Source organism: Pseudopipra pipra, chromosome 3 (assembly GCF_036250125.1).
Source record: "Pseudopipra pipra isolate bDixPip1 chromosome 3, bDixPip1.hap1, whole genome shotgun sequence".
In the NCBI taxonomy this organism is placed as follows: domain Eukaryota; kingdom Metazoa; phylum Chordata; class Aves; order Passeriformes; family Pipridae; genus Pseudopipra; species Pseudopipra pipra.
In genome coordinates this window covers 5,034,853-5,051,363 of record NC_087551.1, presented here as the reverse complement: position 1 = coordinate 5,051,363, position 16,511 = coordinate 5,034,853, and the positions used below count along the sequence as shown (strand labels likewise).

The following is a 16,511-nucleotide window of genomic DNA, read 5'->3' as shown; positions in this document are numbered from 1 at the left end:
TTTGTTCAGTGTGGGATTATGTATTTATGCTGTCACATGTATTAATTGGAGATAAACCGAGCAAAAATACAGTTTGAGTTGAGGGAAAGACTCACTCTCACATTGAGAGTGGTGAAGCTAAACTTTCTCCTTCCCCCTGCTTCAAACACATTTACAAATGGTTTTGATCCCAGTGAGACCGTGACTTCTAGTGGAGATTAATTTTCATCAAATGATTTTAGACCAGTGTGCCATAGTCCTGCCTCTCCTTTTTGTGCAGGAGCCCTGAGTGCTGTTACACACTCGTGTAGTTTTCTAACCTTGTTCTGAGGAGATGAGGGCTCACCACACCCGGAGGGGGGTGCGTGTCGCTCGTCTATAGCGCCTGCTGAACCGCACTTAACAGAGCCCTCCGAGGAGTCATTTCCCGCAGGGAAGCGGTGGCACGGAGGGACCACGGCAGGCCTGTTGTGGAGAACCCTGTTACGAGTCATCAGCAAATTCCCTTGGCAACCCCCTGCTGAGCCAGACCTAGTAAATCCCACTGCTTGTTTGATTCCCTTATTGCTTTGGCACCTCTGTTTGCTTCCCAGTGGCTTTTCTGTTTGGGTTTGTTTTTTTTTTTATTCCTTGACATCTTCATCAGCCATGAATGCTCACAGTTAGTCAGTGTTTGGCTTTCAGTGAATTCTCAGCGTCCTAGTGGCTGATTCTAAAATGGAAGTGTATAACAGGCAAAGTTCCTGCAAAACATTTTACTTCTCAATTATTATTTGCCAAAGTGAGTGATTGTGGCAAGTCTTACTTTGAAAACTGGTATTTGGGAAATAAAATGCTTTGTAAGAAACTTGCTCCCCAGTGTCAACTACTACTGTCAATCAGCTGATAACAAACTTCTAATAGTGGTAGTTAACAAGTCGTCAGTTTTTGCCTTATGTGATTGGCACCACCTCTGACCCCAGATTTGCTACTGAAGTGGGGCAGACAAACTGTTCTCTTCAACATCAGTCATGTATTTTGGGCTTAAAGCTGAGTTAAAGGAGGACTCCAGTTCGTGTGGCCGAAGCCCAAGAGGTGATGCTGGCACAGATCTGTCAGGGGCACAGGTGGCAGCTGTTTCAGGGATGTATAGAAAAAAGAACAGGAAAAACGGAGCAGAAGAGCGACTGCATCTCTGCTTCCCCTCTAATCGCCCTCACATTTGACACTTAAACTCAGTTATTGCTTTGAAGCTACTCCAATTAAGAATCTGAAGTGTTTCAAATACCTGAATTCACTCTGGTCTTACCGGTTTACTGTGTAAAAGCTACAAACACAAGTCTACCGTGTGGCATGTGCCGAAACTCCTAACAGGTGTTTGTGGGTACCAGCAGCTGAACAGTTTCAGAAATATGCATAAAGCTCAAACAAAACCTCTTGCTAAAATATCTCCTTGGGATATCCCTGCTCCTGGCATTAGCGTTGCTGACTCATGGTGCTGGTTGGCCATCCTGGAGGCGTTTCTGGGGCTGTCCCTGCTTTGCTTCTTGCTGAAGTCAGTGGACGTGGCCTGTTGGGTCTGCTGCAGGGTTTGGCCAGGTTTCCCCAGGTTTTGGGGAAAGCTGAGCAAAACCTCTCTTGTCAGGGTAGAATGGTCAGTGACTGCAGCCAGGTGGAACCAGGAGAGCGGTGATGGAAACTTCAGGTGGTTGGTATCCCTCACACCTGGAGGGATTCCAATTATGCTCTTATTTTTCCCATCTGTTAAACATAGGGTTTTACTACTCTCCGTAGCAATTTAAAGCGTGAAAGTTGTTTTAAACAACTGTTTGCTCAAAAATGGAATGGCATGACAGTAGAGCCTCGGTTTCAATGGCATCCTCCCTTGTAACTTCTCTGGTGTCTAGTTCAGGTATGTGTCTTCTTCAGTAGGAGTTTCATAGGGTGCCTCCCTTCTTTCTAGATACAAAGCTTGATGTATTTAAGACAGCTTCCCCCATTAAATTCAGCTGTGGTTGGTGATGAGGTGTGCCAGAGCACTGCCTGATGCACAGCTGCATTGGCTTTATTATCAAGGCAAAAGAGCTGAAAAGCAGAATGATTCAAAACCAGTAACAACTGTGCGTAAACCCCATAGTTACGTCTAACTAACTCCAGTTAGTTATGAGCCTGTTTAAAAGGCTTCTTCCCCCACCCCCCCCCCCCCCCCCCCCTTAGAGCAGCTTTCAGTGCACTTTAGTGGTATTTAATGTTCAGGTAACTCTAATTAAGCCTTTAATCTTTAGGCCACAGAGATTCACTGGAGAATTAGCTGATAGTGCTGGTATTTCAGCCTGCCTGTCACCAAGCCCAGGAGGGCTCAGTGTTGCACTTGGAGGGCTGTCCCAACAACCAAGAAAACAAAATATTTTCTCTCCAATTAAATGTTTAACTTTGCTTTTTTTTTTTTTTTCTTTTTTTTCCTGGAGAGAAGCAACTCAGAGGGCAGGACTGTGGCCAGGGCTCCTGGTCTAGGACCAGCCACAGTGTGTGGTTCTCGTGTGGTTCAGCCCTGCCTGTTGAAAGCAGCTGTCTTGCAGCCCTGGTACAAAATGCCAGCTTTAAGCCAAGCCTTGTGCCTTACAGGTTCAAAGATTATCCCTTACCAAGTGGTGCCTGTGAGTGCAGTGATGTGAGAAGGGTGTGCTCCCATTGCCTTGTGCAGAGCCAGCTATAACATACCAAGTCAGCTTCTTTGCATCTTTTCCAACTATTTATTTTTTTTCTGGGCCATGTAAGAGTGCTACTGCTGTTGGAAGGTGCATCTGATGGAAGTACAAAGGTAATTATTGTTTCAGAGCACACAGAGCATGAATATCTTTTAAAATCAAATGAACAAAGCAGAAATGTATGAATCCTGTTTAGCTCTTTCGCAAGCTGGGCTGCTATTTCCTATTTGTAACCTTTCTTATCTTCTAAGCAAAACTTTTATAAAAACATGAGCTGTGTATACCAATTAATATTTTTGTCTAATGAACCACCAGAACTGGGGTCCTGGTAGGGCTGGAGGCTGCCAGGACAGGTAGTAAGACATGTTTTCCCTGTTGGGAGCTTATGGAATGAGGTGCACCCATCCTGTTTGTGCATCTGCCGCGTGCTGGGGTGGGCATGGCCAAAACTCCCTGGAGAGGAGCAGCGTGACTTGCGCAGAGACACACAAGTGATGGAGAGTGGAAGTGAAATCCTATCTCCCATCATTTTCCTTCTGGGCTGTCCTGGCTTTGCCCTGCGTGCCAGCCCTGCTGCTGGAGGTTGCCGCTGGCAAACGGCTCCGCCTGCAGCGGGACGCGCTGCCCCGGTGTCACAGGGCTGGGAGTTCTGATTTTGCTGAACAAAGATGCCCTTCCAAAAATAGGTTAAGCCAAAGAACTTGGATGCCCAAAATAGCACTAGAGATTTTTTTCCTTCTTCTGAGTGTGTGTTGGATTTATTGTTCCCTGCTGGAGGCAGCTAAAGAAGTAAAGGAGATGCTGCAGCTGTAGGCAAGGGAATAGAGGAAGTAGACATAGACAGTCACCTCTGGTGGGGGAAAACCACATGTGCCACATATCCCTGTGGAAATACACATTTGTGCAAAACAACAATGTAAATAAAAATGTGCAGTGTCACTAAAACACTCACATGGCAAAAATTTTGGTTTTTTTCTTTGAAGGAAAGGTACCCCACAAAGGGAAGGGTGGAGAGGTCCCTGGTGACAGAGGAGAGGACAAAAGAAATGCCAACAAACAAATACTGGAATGAATAAATGCCACAGGAATGTTCCTGGTGATAGCCTCTATAAACCTTTTATTGTGACATGCTCTGCTGCGTGTGAATAATTCACTTGTCCCAAGCTGGTGGCAGTAAAATCTGCACAGCAGCTTTTCCCCTCTGCCTTGGCACAGCTTGGTCAGGCCAGAGTGGTTAAAACTTAACGTTTCTTTCCAGGGATTCTCCATAGAAAGTTTTGTGTCATTAGGTTGAACTCCAGCTTTCCCATTCCCCAAGTTAGATGCATGCCCAGGGGACAGAGCTAATTACTTGCACTGCAGCTATTTAAGGTGCTGGGCTGAGCCTGGAGCTGGAAGTCAGGAGGCACGGTGACTCTAATCCGGGCTGTGCTGCTCGCTGAACCACCTCCAAGAAGTTATTTAACCTCTGCGTGCCACTGCTTCCCTCTGGGTAACAGCAGGGATTATGATAATTGCTTTTGAAAAGCACTTTAGGTGTTTAGTTTTAATTTTTTCCAAAGGTGCAGAATTCTCTGGTCCTGAGCTGAAGAGGCTCAATCCGTCCCAGGAGGCTTTTAGTACTTTACAGGATTATGAAAACAATGCTTAATGCCATATTGGGTTGTTTGGGCCACGTAAATAAATACATTTAAAATATTTTTGGTGCATCTTCTACACACTGCTCATAGAAGGGCTCTTAAGATACAACTGAAGGACGTAGAAATGAGATATAGTTCCAAAAGGTTGTTACTGGGCACATAATGAAACGTAAGTAAACTGTCAGAATGTTTAAATGGTTTGTTTTTTCAACTAAATGCTGCCAAGGCCACAGAAACCTGGGTTAGCATGTATGAAACTTGTTTCTCACTTGGGTGTAAAGACAAGTTATCCAAAGCCAACAGATTTTCAGCATTTCTCGCGGGCTTTGGAGGGTATTTGGTTTGGGGTTGTATAGAAAAACGTGATATTCTAGGCTGAAGAAACAGGAAGGTTTTCCTGAGAGCAGGATGAGAACAAAGTAAATGCACCCTGAGCTCTGCCTCTCTCCCAGATTTTGAAGCATGCAGGAAAGGATAACGGTACATGAATTTGTCTCTGGTGCAGGCCCTGAACTCCTCTTTTCCAAATACCAGAACTTCTTTCTATTTTATGCTTTGGTGTCACAGGGGAAAAAATAATGAAAGGGCGGAAAATCCCGTGGCTGAACTGCAACTGAGACCAAAGTGGGGTGGCTGGTTGGGAGGCACCATCCGTGCCCTGGGATATGCTGGCAGGGTTTGGGGAAGCAACATCACCAGGGATTTTATGTTGGAAACACAAAGTTTAGTGTGCTACTGGGAAGTGCTCCAGTGCCACGGCAGTGGCTGTAATCTGAGCCATCGGCTGCTCTAGGAAATCTCTGGGTGCTCCCATGTTTTATGCAGGAGCTTGGAATGATGCAGCTGTAAGCCAGGGACTGTATTGCATCTTCCCAGCACGAGGGATATGGGCCCCGTGAGCATGTGTTGAGAGAGGCCTGGCTGCCAAAATAGCTTAGTGTTGCTACAACGGTTGCAGGTGGTGATTGCCTTTTAAGTTCTGCTCTCTGTTCTGACATTTTTAGGACAGTAAATGAAGGATGAGAAGTAGAAAAGCAAACAAATTAGAAAAATCCCGTGTATGGATGTCTGTTACTGCAGTCATGTGGCTCCAGGGAAAGAGCCCCGTCCTACTGGAAGTCAGGCAGGGGTTGGCAGTGAAGGAAAGTAGTTACTGCCAGTGGCTCTGCTGCCAAAACTGAGTATTGATGACAGGGCTCAGTTTAAAGCAGATGGTGTAATACAGACCCTATAGACTGCCTGGGGAAACACGTGGAAAACCACGTGCCTGTGTGCCACGGAGGATTTATTCCTAGGGACGAGGCAGAAGAGGCCTCCACTTGGATGGAGGTGAGAGTCGAGTCCTGGAAAGCAAGAGAAATGCTTTACTTGGGCAGGGCTTTTGTGAGGGACACAAGCATGTCTCTCATTTTCCATTATATTACAGATACAATACAGAAACTGCTGAAACTGCAACATCAGTTGCAACATCCATTGCACATCAGTGCTTTCCTACCCAGTCTCTTCGAGAACCAACTCTTAGCACTGAGAAGATTCACAGGGAGACTAAGTAGGGCTTTTTCGAGTACTTAGGAAGTACAAGGCATGAGATAAATAATTTAAACACTGATGCAGAGCATTGCTAGCTGAAAAGTGACTTAATTTCTTAACAGGCTAACCAGAAGTGGATGTTTTTTCCTCTTTTCGGGGAGAGGAGTGTGGAATGTGTTGCCCATCAGCAGGGCTGCTGCTTTCTAAGAGATAGGTTTGCTGTAATGAATCATAGAATGGAATCATGCACAGTTTCTCTGGGCAACCTGTTCCAGTGCCTCACCACCCTCATGGTGAAGAATTTCTCTTAATATTTAATCTGAACCTACTTACTTTCATTTTGAAACCATCCCCCCTTGTCCTGTCACTCCATGCCCTTGTAAATAGTCTCTCTCCATCTTTCCTGTAGGCTCTCTTCAGGCACTGGAAGGCCCCAGCTAGATCACCCCAAAGCCTTTTCTTCTCATGAACTCAACTTGAAGCCAGGGCTTCTTTCTTCTTGGGCAATCCAGTCTGAATTTGGACATCATCAGTGCAACAGATCCCTGGTACTGTTTGTGGGGTGGGACAAACTCAATACCTCTGTGGCTCACGTTTGTCATAAACTTCTGCTTCAAGAAGCATTTTGACTTTTTCCTCAGCATCTGGTAGGACTTGGTCCACAGTACTTTGTTTTTGCATTTTTTGCCCAACAACCTGATGCTGCTACTTGGGAAGAACCTTTAGCTGAGAGTTAAGGGATTTCTGTGAGGTTTTGTTCCATTACTTTTGCCATTTTTATTCTTACACAATTTCTTTTCCTGTTTACTTTGCTTTTTGGTATCTCCTCCTACTGATCTAACAGCATCTTGCTGCTTCTCTTCCATTTCCAATTCTGTGTGAGGAAGAAAAACAGTCAACAGTCCTGATTTAGCTAGAAATTAAACTCCAGCTATTTTTCCATGGAATTAATAGGAAAATTGGCGATAATTGTTAACTACTGCTTTTTAAAGACTTTTTTTTTAAATGGGTGAGAGACTGTCAAGCTGTCAGTCAAGAAAAAGATTGGATAATGTGCCATTCCCCTGACAAGTTCCCTTTATTGTATTAGGCATCCTCTTCGCTGTGCAAACTTGAGCTGCTCAAAATTTGCCCTTTAATGTTTACTTTTTCTATCCTTTCTCAGTATTACTTCAGTAGTATTAGTGGACTTGCCCAGCATAGTCAAAAAGGTGTAATAATCTTTGAAGAAAATAACTTTGGGGCGTGATTAGCTCTGTAACATCGTGGTGTTCTTTAACCTTTTTCCTGTCTCTTGCCCTGTCATTCCATGATGCACCCACCTGTCCTTGCTGAAGCCAATAACCAGCCTTGGGCCAGCCCTAAAATGTGCAGAGCCTGGCTTTGTGATGAGCGTGTTAAAGCCAGGCAGGGGTGAAACTCTGAGTTGCATGAAAATTTGTGGTCCTTATGGGCCATTTCTCAAGACTTTTGCCTATAGCACGGGACATTTAATTTTCTCTTTATTTCTTTTAAAGTAGATTTGGAGAGCAAATTGGAGATTTTCTTGCATTCCCCAGATTCCATAGGTGTGGAGTTTTCAGAGAAACTGTTAAAACAGGAGATCAATCAATGCAGATACTGGACCATGCTGAGTAGCATCTCTCCAAAGTACCCTCTGCTCTTTACATGGTTCTGGATTTAAAACGCCGTGAAGCAAAATTTATCTCAACTCCAGGCACCGCTGCCGTTGCATGTAAAGCACCACTAATGTACAAAGCTGGTTCAAAGCAGAACAACCTTCATTCACAGACTGTTGTCCCACCTCCATCAGTATTTGCAGGTTGGAAACCATTGCCTTCCGTGCACCAGGAGGATCTGGAGTTAGCTAGTCTGTAGCTGGATTTACCCCATCCTGGTGGGAGAGGGTGTGAAAGGACCAAGTGTGGTATTGATTTTGATGTAGGTACAGCAAAAAATTGCCATGATGTCACAGCAAAGCTTTGCAGTCATTATGGCAAATGATGAGGAAAATAAAATTATAGAAATAACCATCTCCCTTGGCCCGCAGATAAATCAAAGCTTAGCCCTTGATCTCTCATTGCTCACTAGCCCGGAACATAAATCCAAGGATTTATCATTAAGCCTAATGGGTCATAAAATCTGGGCTATTTTGGAGGTAGTTGCAGAGATTTGCAGCCCAGGCAGAGAGCAGGGTCTAAGCCTCTGGGTCTTGTGTAACTAGGTAAATAGCAAGCTTCAAATAATACCATAAAGCTATCAAATGTAATAACTAATGCAGCCAGGCACGTGTGTGGGGAGGGGAGCCTCGCTGGTGGCAGGCCTGGCCGTAACGACCATGAGAGGCCTCGGTGTAGAAAGGCCCTTTTGCTTTGCTGAAAGTCAGGGATATGCCTCTGGTTTGGTTCACACTTGGAGCTTTTATTTTCTGCACATCAGTAACTTCCCTCACCGTGGGCCCAGGAGAGCGAGCAGCGAAAACCAGGAACACGGGAGCGACCGACAGCTCTCTTACTTTGTCACTGCAGTTTAAATATTTATGACAGCGCTTCACAGCGTGCTGGTAAATGCATGATAGCATATTATGTAAGAGCAATAAAATTTGAGAGGTAGAAGACTTCACTACTGCCCTTTGCTAGTAAATCTTTGCTACCGTCCGTGGTGAGGCCATGTAAAGGCCGTGCCTTTTCCCCCAGTTATTCTATGGGAGTTTTGCACGGGAGTGGGAATTTAGCTGTTACTGGCATTTGTAATAGCATGTGTTTTAAAATTGCTCTCCATCTCTTACTCAGGGAGGACTTGGGCTCAGGAGGATTCCTGTAAAAGTTGAGGGCTCCGTATTTGCAAGTGAGCAGCAGGTCTTTGGTGTGTGCAGGCGAATGGATGGGGAGCAGATCCCTCGGTGAGGGAGCATGGGAGGAGGGGATTTGGACTGTGAGTCTTTGGGGTTAATTAACAGTTCAAATTAGCTGCTTCTTTTTCTAAAGAGTTGTAAAGTATCGATTCCCGTGAGTACTACACTGCTCCGCAGAAGGGGATTCTGAGGAAATTATGTGCAATGTCGATTGTGGCCGGACTGAGGGTGTCTGAGCTGGACTGAAGTTTGTGATGGGTGTCATAGCTTCTGGGAGAATTTACTGCTGGATGCTGACAATGAAACCAGAAAGCTCATGTAGGTTTGACTTTGGGATAAGTGAGAGGGTAACCCATCAAAGGAGGAGCTTGTCTAGGAAACAATGTGTCTGGCTGCTGCCAGCGCCCCTGCTGCCGTGATTTGGTTGATAGGCCATGGGAATATGCTGGTGTTCCAGTTATATAGTTCCAGATTTCAGTCCAAGGACTGACCAGGTCATCAGTTCCTTGAGCTATCTTAGCTTCAGTAGTCAAATTGCTTTAAAGAGAAGTGTGTACATTTGTGCCTTAATTAATCAACAAGAAATTCCCCCTCATTCCTTTCCCTCTCAAAGGCAGACATTGGGAACCTGTGGTTAGTGATATCTCAGAATTGCCGAAAACAAACTTAAGAGTTAAAGAAAACATAAGTTAAAGATGATTTGTTCTTGGATAAGAGCGCTATTATCTGTCACGATGGCTCTCCTAGCAGTACTGTATGTGTTTGGGAAGACATTTTAGGGATCTGTGCCAGTAAAACCCAGCCTTGGAAGCACATTGTGTGAATGGATGAGAAAACAAGCCGCGAGCACGAAGGATGAGCCAGCATGTAGCAGGCTCTGGGGTGGGTGGGATGCAGGTCCAAGTGCAGGGACTGAGGGATCTGCAGGACTTGGGTAAATGCTCTGCACAGTCACGGAGAGGTTAAATGTGCAGCAGGTACTGGATTATTTATCTGATGAACACACATGCCTGTTTACAAAAAACAAGTGCTCAGTGATCAAGACTGTTATCTTAGTTTTCACCAAAGACATTGTGAGGATGCCAAGTGGGAAAGCGAAACCTGCCAAAATCAAGAAGTAGCAGTAGAAGTTGCTGACTTTTAATTTTGAGCCTTTGCACATCCAGGCAGCTCTAATTATGTGTGCTGTTTCATACGCGTGATTGAGCAGCAGTTGTTTCTGCATTTATTATCTCTCAGTTATCTGCTGGTGCAAACTTTGAGTGCCTTGGCTGAGTGAGGCAGGAGCATTCCTGCAGGGTGAGACACACAGTCAAATGGGATCCTGGGTCCATTAGCCCCACAGTTAAGTCTTTTCCCAGTTTCACATTTCTGAAGGCCGTGCTGGAAGATCTGGTGATGTTTTAGTTCTTTCAGTGCAGTTTGAAAAGCAGAAGCTGTGCTGGGGCTTGGTGCTTTGCTGGGGACACCTGGTGCATTACCTTGCTGTGTGGTCTCAGTGCAATAATTCTGCAAACACTTTCCTTGAATTTCAGACCTTGGGAGACCACTGATTTCTGTGATAATCTCTGTTATGAGGAGAGACTGTGAGAACTGGGCCTGTTTAACGAGATCCCTTCTCAGTCTTCTCTAGACTAATGCAGATAAATATCTCGAAGTTGGGTTCCAAGAGGATGGTGCCAGACTCTTCCCAGTGGTGCCCAGTGACAGGATGAGGAGCAATGGCCATAAATCAAAACACAAGAAGTTTCACCTCAATGTGAGGAAGAGCTTCTTTCCATTGAGGGTGGCTGAGCACTGGAACAGCTGCCCAATGAGGTCATGAATTCTCCTTCCCTGGAGACATTCCAAACCCACCTGGACACATTCCTGTGTCACCTGCTGTAGCTAACGTTGCCTTGGCAAGGGGGTTGGAGTGGATGATCTCCAGAGGTCCCTTCCAACCTTAACTATTCTGTGATAATGTGGGATCGAGGCCTGAAGATTTGATTCCATTTGAGAAAAGTGGTGGGATGGACATGTCTTGGTTTTGAGCCTGACCCATGGGATGATTGTTGTTTCAAGATGTGGCTGGGTCTCAGCTCACTTTCATAATGTATCTGGTGGTTCCAAAATTCCCTGAACTTTGCTCTTTCCCTCTTTCATTTCTCTCTTCTGAGAAAGCATTGACTGTTTCTGAATTTTGCTGCTTTATATAGGCTCCTTTTCCTCCCCCTCTCACCACTTGCTGCTTCTCCTCCTCCGCCCCAGTTACTAAAATCTCTTCTCCCCGATGCGTCATCTTCATCGGCAGCGTCTCATCATCCGCGGGCTGAAAGCAGAGCAGAGCACACGGGAGGAAGAAATGACCCCGAGCCCTCCTTAAGTTTTCAAGTGGCTGAAGTTGTTTGTCGATCAAAGGTGGCAGCAGGAGTCTCTTCTCTTTGCTTCCTCCATCCTTTATGTGGCAGCTTCCTCCCTGCTCCCGGCTGGCAGGGATCGCCCCTCGGGCTCTGCGCTGAAACTGGAGCGGCTTTGCATTTCCAGATAAAAGGCAGCACTGAGTACCCTGCTGTATAAATACCAGCTGCAGAATTCCTGCAGCCAGGGTGGTAGGTGCCTTCAGGAGTATGGGAAGCCCTTTGGTAGGGAGGAAAGAAGTAAGGGAGCAAGGAATTTTGGAAAGAGGGGTAGAGCGGAGAGAGGCGAAATGCTCGATGGCAAAGCTCGGCTGAATCGGGTGGTGAGAAACAGTCATTTTGATGGCTGTGATCAAACCATGACTTTGAGGAGTGTTATGAATAGCTCTGACACGTAGAAAGCTTGCAGGTAGGGGAAGAACAGATCCCGTTTCCCCCCTTGGAGATTCTGAAGCCACAGTCGGACAAAGCCACAGACAACCTGCCCTGGTCCTGCTACGAACAAGGGAACACAGGGGCCCCTCCAGCCAGGGTGAGTCTGACATTGGTCTGTGTTTGGAGAGAGGATAAAAACCAAGCAAAAATATTTGGGTCATTGCCAAATAGAAGTATTAGGAGTGACATGGCAAATTTGTTTTAATGTAATCTGGATTTAATCGCTGGCGTAGACTGTACTGAAGGCTTTCAGCTCCAGCAAGGGGTTGATTAGATAAATGTATTTATTTTCCTGCTTTTCATTTGCCATGGATGTACATACTGGGGTAACTTAAAAGCATGTAGCAAGGAAGAAACAAAAGAAAGGGGACAAATTAAGTGACTGCTGCCAGATCAATTATTCAGTTGCATTTCAACTCGTATTTTTAAACCTACAGCTTTGAATGGGAATGTTCAAAATTATCTTTGCAATGACCATCTTTCCATCTAATTTAAAGTCATTCAGCTTTACAAGAAGCAATTATGCTCCACACTAACAAATGAAAAGACATGGCAACATCAGAAAAACTGATTATTCAGGCAATCTTTCTTACATAAAATAGCCAACTAATCTCCCAGCTTCAGTCTTTGAGTGCTATTGCAAATACCCTCCTGAAACAGAAGTTCATTCTCGGTACACTGGCAGCCTGCCTCTCATCCCTGATCTCTGCATGGTCACAGTGATGGTTTGAGGGCTAAGAAAAGATCTTATCTTTTGTCTCTGTAGTTCTTCTTGCACTCACTGCACTTTTTATTCTTCTGTGACCAATGAAAGTGAAGCACAGGGCATGGGGTTTGTGTCCTGCATAGGAAACTAAGGAAATCTCCAGACTTGCTGCTCTTTTGATACACTGTCCATCATCCTTGAGGCCATCTAGTCTGAGGTTCTGGAGGAATCCAAGTGTTTTGTAAGTCACTAGTTAGTGCAGCATTGCATTTGGAAAGTTGCTATGAGCAAAAGAAAATGCATCTTATTTGCAAAGCTGAGAATGTATTGTCAGTGTAATTGAAATCTTAACCTTCTAATGAAATGGTTATTGTTAGTCCAACTCTACTTATTATAGGAAAAGAAAAGGAAAATAAAAAAAGTCCTGCTACAGGAGGTCTCAGTAATAAGTTATATGTTGCTAAAAACCTATTTCCTAACATCTGTGCCTTTCTCTGCTCACCCTTCCACTGCTCCCTGGGAGAAAGTAGGAACAGGGCTAAGTTTGGGGGGTTCTTTTTCTCGGCTCCCCTGCAGGTGTGTCAGGCTTTCTGTACTCCACATCAAAGGCTGCCCAGAAGTGGAGGTGCAACCAGCAGTTCAATTCAAATTCAACCAAACAGACCAATTTTGTAAATGGAAATTGCAGTCTTGTAGGGGTTTTTACCCCTCTTTAGCCTTATTGACCCTTCTGTACATTCAAAAATGCCTTTTCTCCAATAAAGCATTTCTAATTCTAGCCCTGACTGCTCTTAAAAACATCTACAGAAAAAGTCAGTGAGTCATCAGTGTCCCGCGCTGCCTCCAGAAGGAGCAGGGTGCTGATGGTGGCTTTTATTCTTTCTTCCTGGGAGAAGCAGGAGGTGGAGGTTGGTGCTTTCTTCCACTGGGCTCTAGAATCCACCTGGGATAATAAATACATTTATAGTTTCCAGCATGCTTTTACCTTGTCTTTCTTAGAGCCAGCATCTGCACGTTGTATCCGTGTTTACTGTACATGCAGCATCTTAAGCACATCAGATACTTGCTCCTAATTCTCACTGTCACCCCTAAAACTGTTTTTGTTGCATGGGGGGTGTGCAGTATTACCCTGTGCCCCCATTCCTATCTTCCCACACCTGCACCCCTCTGCATGGCATCTGTCCCCCTCCTTGGGAGTCCCCTGCTCTGTCACACCGTGCTCCTGTTCCTCTGCACCCCCGATGGCCCTGGGGTCATCAATATTTCATTCTCTGCAGAATACCTGCCTGTTATTACTCTCTGTACAAGCATTACAGTTATGTTCCAACATAAGCCACCTGGTCAATAGAAGAATTGCTGGTAAAGCTAAACAAGCTGCAGCAAATCCCCAGGGAGGCACATCCGGAGCCCGACCCTCGGCACAGCTGGTGCTTCAGCACGTACTGACTCTGGGTTATCTGCTGGGTTTGTTCCCCCCCTCCTCCTCATAGCATTTCTTAACTTTATATTTTCACCCTAATTACTGCAGAACATTAGGTTGATGTTTGTAGGGAACCATTCATAAGGCTTTCAGGGTTTCTTTCCTGATCTGTAAGTTGATGGAAGGACTGTTGCTGTGCCAGCCAAGTGAACATCCCTGCCCCTGCCCTGGGAGTTGCTTTGTGTTCCCCAGCGCTGAATTTCAATTGACATTTCAAGAGTAATTTTGCCTGAGCAGCAGTCACTTCCAATGTCAGAAAGTTCAGGCACTCCAGCCACAGGCCATCAGGATGATCTCCCAGTCAACGTGGAAGTTGCTGGGATTTTCTGTCCTTTCTGCCTGTGAAGGAAGAGCAGGAGAGCTGGCGACCGGATCGCAGCCACTGCCAGGCAGCCGTGCTGACACATCTCTGCCGTGCTGCCTGGAATTGGGCATGACATTGCAGCTCACTGGGGTTATGCTGGTACCATTAGTTCACTTACCTCTCCAGCTTTGAGCTGTCTTTGACAACCAGTGCTCTGTGTTTCCATATAATCTGCACCATATTGTTAATCTTTTCACCAAAAAATTGTGTGGTACCTATTTATCCATAGCCTGTTGTAGCAATAAACTGCTTTTCAACATTCCAGATCATCATTTGGGTCTTGAGTGGTCTTCCATTTGTCTAAAAATATGTATCTATTCAACCTTTGTCTGCTGTACTATTTTTATATACCCCCTTCAGTGAGATTTGCTAAGGACTGTTTGTCTCTTTTTATAAAACTTACTACATTCTTATCTTTTAAATTACAGAATTTTGTAGCTTTCACTCCTAGAAGCAGCATTGCCCTGAGATGTGCTTTTTGGTTTTCCTTCATCCTTGCTCTTAACGTTTCCCTGTAATAATAGAATTTTCCATGCCAGGAGCTTGGCCCCGTTTTCCTTAAGAGATGCTGCCCTTCCTCAGCAAGGCTTGACCTGCTCCAGGAGTCTGATTTTTTGCTCTGAGCATTTCAGAGGATTTTACTGTGGTGGATGAGCCAGAAACACAGAAAACAGCTCAAATCCCACATCAGCCCTAAATTCTGCCTGCGGACTCCTGTCCCTCCCAGCTGCCTGGGTGGACTGCAGCTACCGAGCCCCTCCGTGGCATTTCCCAAACGTGATGGATCCTGAAGGATGCCATAGATTGTCCCAGATTAACACTGTGGTTTTCTGAGGCTCATCTGTTGAGGATATGTTTAAGCAAATGGAGTATTCATAATTCTAGATAAAATTAAGGGGGAGGAGGGAAGGGTTTCACATTTTCAATGCAAACATTTAAAACAGATGCAGCCTGCTGGGAAGGATCACATTGAATTGCATGACTTTTTAAAAGAAAAGAACATCCATTTTACTCAAGTCCTCGATATGAAAGATTAGGAGTTGAGACGTTTTTCTCCCACTTTGAAAAGAAATGTGTTTTAAATTTAATTCTTTGCTGCAGCTGTGGCTTTCTCTCTCTGGAAAGCCTTCCTCGTGCTTGGAGCGATGTGAAGATGTGGGCTGGGTGCTAATCCAATTTAAGATGCCAAACTTCCTTTCCACTCTTTGGAGATTTTCCCACCACCACCTTCCAGATAAATGTAGGACTGTCTTTTATTTTAGCACACCACTTGTTTAGGGATATTTGCTGGAGATTTGTCATCTTAGTGCAAGGAAAAGGATGAATGTGAAGGTTTTCATGTTATTTTGGAATAGATATATCAATGTAAGATGGTATGAAATCAGCTCCTCCAGTGTAAATATCTAGTAGTGCCTACATTTAAAAAAATAAGCCAGAAAAAAACAGGACTTGTGCAAAAGTCTTATGGCACTGATGGTGGTGCCAGGGCAGCCAGGAAATTCTGGGGCATCTGGTGTTCCCAGAGCTTTGTTGGCACCCATGGAGTGCAGGAGGAATTGCTGAGGGCACACAACAGCAAGTGGCAGCACTGGGAGAGTTTGGCTGGAACAGCTGCAGGATTTTGCTGTCTCGTCACCCCTGTTGTCCTGATCCAGACTGCCCCAGGGCCTTCCCTCTCCCCATTCCAGGTAGAGCCTCCTCCTTTCCTATTCCTCTTCCTCCTCTCATGAAGAAAGTGTACTTTGTAGATTCAATGTGCTGATTCGAGCACATTAATGCATTCTGAATACATCAGCTGTGCCCATAATATGCAGTCTGAAGCCATTATTCTGAAGAAGTGATCTTCCTATCTTCCTTTATTATTGTTATTATTATAATTATTATTAATTTTATACAGCCAGCACTGCAGTAGTAACTTTTCCAGTAGTAACTTTTATTTAGTGACTTACTAAGGTTTATCCAAGTCACAGATTCCCAGTGGATGTTCTGAGCTTGTTTCTTATTTAAAAACATCATCTAAATTCAAATCAGGAATTAACACAGTTCTGCAAATGACATTCACCCCTCTGCAGAAGGACCAGCATTAATCCTGTGCGCTGCAGCAATGGCATTTCAAGCTTTGTTTGAGGGCTTTAGTGGGGCTTACATGAGCCTTAGGCAAAGCACAAACCTCTGCAATAGTTAGACAGGACTAACACTGCCTGCTTTGGGTATGGAGCTTAAACATGTGTCAGAGGGGCTGTGTTAGGAGATGGGTTCTCTGGCTGTAAAGGGAAAGCCAGGGGAGAAGACAAGGCACTCCACAGAATCTTCCTGGGTCACTTGGTCCCAGAGTTAGTAGCTACAGACAGAATCTTCATACAGTCCTGTTCCTAAACCATTTGTCCTGCTGCTGGAATCCCGGACTTCACTGGGAGAGGAGTCAGGTCCTTGTTTC

At 45.0% G+C, this 16,511-nt stretch overlaps 1 protein-coding gene across 8 annotated transcripts in view; it reads left to right on the top strand.

Annotated features, from left to right (window-relative positions):
- The window catches only part of PAK5 (p21 (RAC1) activated kinase 5), a 221,389-nt gene that overhangs the window by 136,021 nt on the left and 68,857 nt on the right, over positions 1-16,511 (top strand). The gene's annotated exons all lie outside the window — the stretch shown is intronic.